The sequence below is a fragment of the Malus domestica genome, chromosome 01, assembly GCF_042453785.1.
Source record: "Malus domestica chromosome 01, GDT2T_hap1".
NCBI classification, from domain to species: Eukaryota; Viridiplantae; Streptophyta; class Magnoliopsida; order Rosales; family Rosaceae; genus Malus; species Malus domestica.
Genome location: NC_091661.1, coordinates 5,836,194 through 5,840,477, shown reverse-complemented (window position 1 = coordinate 5,840,477; position 4,284 = coordinate 5,836,194). Strand labels below are relative to the sequence as shown.

Here is a 4,284-nt window from a genome sequence, read left to right as displayed (position 1 = left end):
ACTATCTGATTGTCTTGATGATTGGCCACCATTAGGATATTTAGAAAAACTAGTTTGATGCAATTTTGGCGGAGAGCTGTCCCTGGAATTGACTAAGGCTTCTTGTGGTTAATATGTGTAACTTCTTAGGATAGACGACACGTCTTAAGGGTTATATGGTTTTTCAAAAGGATTTCACAAAACTTAAACAGTCTTGCATGTTCACATTCGGTCTAGACACCACGGACGGGTTTTATGTTAGATATACGTTCTATGTTGGAGGTTCCAAGTAGGGCATACATTAGGACAACCTAACCTACAAAATATGCATATGTAATTCATAAGTAATTGGAAGAACTACGTAGAATTGTTAAGGTGACGGCCGAACCCTAGTGCTCAAATTTATTTTCAAAACTATTTTCTTTTGTTTTCTTTACTTTGTCAATTTATTTAATTGTTTTTAATATTTTAGGTCATAAGATCAACCTCTTTCCAAACTTTGTTTACAAATAATTAATTAAGATTTGGTTTTAACATGAATTATTTATTCAATCCCTGTGGAAAACGACTTTGCTTGAGCTGTTATACTACGATAACCTTGTACTCTTGCAAGTATTTTTAAGTATTTTATTCCTACTTTTGCAGATGATAAAATCCTACCAATCAACCATACCATTTTTTGCAAAAACCTCTCTAACATTTGCAAGAAAACAATGAATTTCAAAATGATGGCAGACTTTATCATAAACTAGCTTAGCAAGGGTTGTCTTGCCTATTCCACCGATCCCTGTTATCCCAATAAAGTGAACATATTATTGGCATCATGAGGTAATAGCAAACTTAGTTGCTCAAGTGCATAATCAGTTCCGACTAACTTCCATGAGGAATGTGATAGCGTGAATGTAGCTTGCACTTTCCTCCACACGCATTTGACGATGTCATTAATCAGCTCTCTTTCAGATCTACAAGGAAGAAAAGTAAAATACCTGATCAATCCAAGATAAACAAGGCATTGCCGTTTGACTCCATTAAGAGATATAGGAAATTAATTGTCCATGCATGCTTACTTAAAATTCTTCAAATGCCACCCAGCAATTTTGGATACTTTTTTCAAATCAGCTCTCCACTGGGTCACCTTCTTTTTGTCTTCGGTAGTGATGAAGTTTTCTTCATGCTCTGCGAAGACTTTAGCAAAACATCTAGTTGATTTTCAACGTCAGATGGATCTGTCTCATAAAAGATCGGCAGAACTGGGTTCCTGCCTTCCATGCATTGTAGAATGGTTGTGAGTTCGTCCAAGCACCATTTGGAGGATGCATAGTTTGGCAAGAGAACAATGATTGCAATATGCGATTCTTTGATCGCACTTGGGAGCTCAAGAGGAATACTTGTTCCTTCTTCAAACACTCGATCATCAAAGAAAGTCGTAATTCCTTGGCACTCCCACAATTCATGGTATAAATGGGATACAAAAACCTTGCGGGTGTCTACACCTCTGAAACTCAAAATCACATCATACTTCCATAGAGGAGCTGATTCATTCGAAAGAAAAGATGCAGAGACTCTGAAACTCAATGCCATCGGAAAGCACAGTTGCTGTAAATCGGGTACTACAATGAGTAACTAAATGAACGAGTAAAAAGATTGAAGATCAATGTTTTAAAATTTAGAAAAGAATTTTTGAAACATTAAATCTTCTTTTGGTAATTACAAGATACAATTTTTATTTGTATCTACTGGGACTCACTATGGTCAGATATTTGACTCAATGCCAACACACATTTGACAATTTGATTTGATCTTACAGTCTTCGATAACTCAGTTTAAGCTATTGAATCATATTGGGTTACCGGAAAATGGGTTCTGCAAACAAAAACAGTAGTCAATGAACAAGTAAAACGAAAATGAGTAGGGAAAAGAAAATAGAAACTTTAAATCTTGTTTTGGTAATTGAAAATGAATATTAAGCAAAAATAGATTATGGACTCAGAGAATATACCAGAAAAATAAAATACAGGATCAACACAAACTTACAAAGGCAGAGAGAAGTGACAAATGGCAAGGAAAGTAGTATAACAATCACACTGAAAATTATCACAGAAAAGTTGTACCAACAAAGGAAATTAAGAAAGGAGGAAAAGAAAATAAATGGAAGAGAGATGGACAGTCGAGTACTACTAGGTAGTGGTGGTCGTGGGGACCACACTATTTAGTGTCGGTGATAGTGTCAAATGAGAATTATTTCTTTGACAAAGAAAAGTTAGTATGACTGTTTTATCTAAGTAGGAGTAAAAGAACCAAAATTTTAGTGTGATCTATGGTGAATTATTTAACGTTAAAACATCTAGAGAATCTCATATTCCCAAGTACCGTAAAAATTCCAAAAAATACAAAGAAGCTATATGACACACCCCAACCTGGAAAGGTCAAAGCATGCTAGCCATCACCGTGAGGTGACGTAATCATAAGGGTAAGTGATGCAAAAAGTAAATAAGATTAAAACTAATTAGAACTAAACAGTGAAAGAATGGGCAATTCGTGGGTTGAACCCACTACAATTATTCAGAGCGTAATAGACAGTGAGACTACAGAAGAGTAGTCAAAGCAACCAAAGTACACTTATTACATAATAGTGATAAGTTCGTACATCTAAAACAGAAGGAAATGTCAGAACTGTCGGGGTTCCTCGAGTGCAGCAAAGAGTACAGCTATCTAGGTCCTGGACGGGCGAAAAACAAAGTTGAGTGGGTCAACAAAACAATGCTTATAAGAAAACCTTTATCTTTGAATATACTAACCCCTCGTTGTAAAACAAGTATAGTTTCCTTAAACATACTACTCACGTATATAAACGATAATTCGATAATATTAAAACAATATAATAATCAATAATATGCCAAGTAATGATGTATTGAATAATAATCATGTGATAATCAAGTATAGCTAAGTGCTCATCCATCTAAGCTGACACACAAGTTTGAACAGATAGATTCTGACATGAACAGGACTGGGTGTAATCAATATGCTCTAGTACTACGATCACATGAAGACTGGTGCGAAAGCACATCACATACAAGTCGGATTGCCTAAGTGCAATCTACCTGACAGGACTGGCACCTAAACTTGGATCCAAGGTGAGCGAACGGTGCAGATGTGAACATACACATGAAGGACTGGCCCTGGCCATAGGGCGAGTACTAACACTGGGTGCAGCAAGATGAGCATGTACAAATATGTATGAATGCCATGACAGTAATATCACAACCATATAGCAACATTTATCACAATTTATATCACAATAATGATACTAGGCTATATAGGCGTAAAAGTGAAGTAAATACGCATTTATGGAAACTATAAATATATATAGGTATAAAACAACTGCCCACTCACAAGTACGTCGCTGGGTCGTAGCCCCCGAGCCTAGCTTGTCCTCGACACTCCTCGGGATAAGTTTCCCCTATATGTGAAATAACTAAAATAGCATTAATTAAAGCACATAACGGAAGCCTAAATAAAACCCCCATAGTTTTCTCAAACCTAGGGTTTAAATATATGAAATCAATCTACTCGACGACATGAACACGTACGGGTCAACCACGAGTCGGCCGGAGGCTGGACGCGCCCTCACGTGCAGCCCAAAGTGGCTGCACAAGCTACCCACACGCGCCCACGCACCCCACAAGTACACTGTACTCGCCTTCTTCACGAAAATTTGCAGTTTTTGCAGATTTTTGGCCCAACTTCCAGAGCTCATAACGAGCTTGATTCTCAACCAAATTCATGTCTACAAAAGCCAAATTAAAGCTAGGAATGTGGTCTACCGATCCCAATTCACAGAAAGTTCGAATATAGTCCAAGTTAATCAGAAATTAGGCCTGAAAGTGGCCAAACGACCACGGTTACAAATTTTCCAGAAACTGAAATTTTCTTCCTAATTTCCAGAGTTGATTTCCAACTCGATACTTAACCAAACTCAGTGATTCAAAAACCATTTTGAAGTTAGGAACGTAGAGAACAAGTTTGTACCTAGAAGAAGTCCAGTTGTGGTCGAGGTTGACCAGAAAAATGGCTTGAAGGTCACCAAATGGCCACAGTTCTAGAATGAAAAACGCAGGTCCTCCGTCTTCTCTAGTTTCTGGGTAAAACCACACGTCCAAAACAAAAAAAAAGGATCAATAACAACCCATAGAGGTGAAATGAAGGTTCTAAAGGTTTCTCAAACCTTACCTAAGCCATAAATGGCTTGAAAATCGATATGTCGAAGTCACCGAGTCGACCTTCCGAGTTGGTGAGTTAAAACTT

At 37.3% G+C, this 4,284-nt stretch overlaps 1 long non-coding RNA gene across 1 annotated transcript; it reads right to left on the bottom strand.

Moving 5' to 3' along the window:
* Nucleotides 1–633: 633 nt before the first annotated feature.
* LOC139195809 (uncharacterized) lies at nt 634–2,107 on the bottom strand. Its single transcript, XR_011580844.1, has 4 exons — nt 2,014–2,107; nt 1,727–1,842; nt 1,047–1,575; nt 634–941 (listed from the first exon to the last, which is right to left on the bottom strand). It is a non-coding gene; the product is annotated as an uncharacterized lncRNA (long non-coding RNA).
* Nucleotides 2,108–4,284: the final 2,177 nt, after the last annotated feature.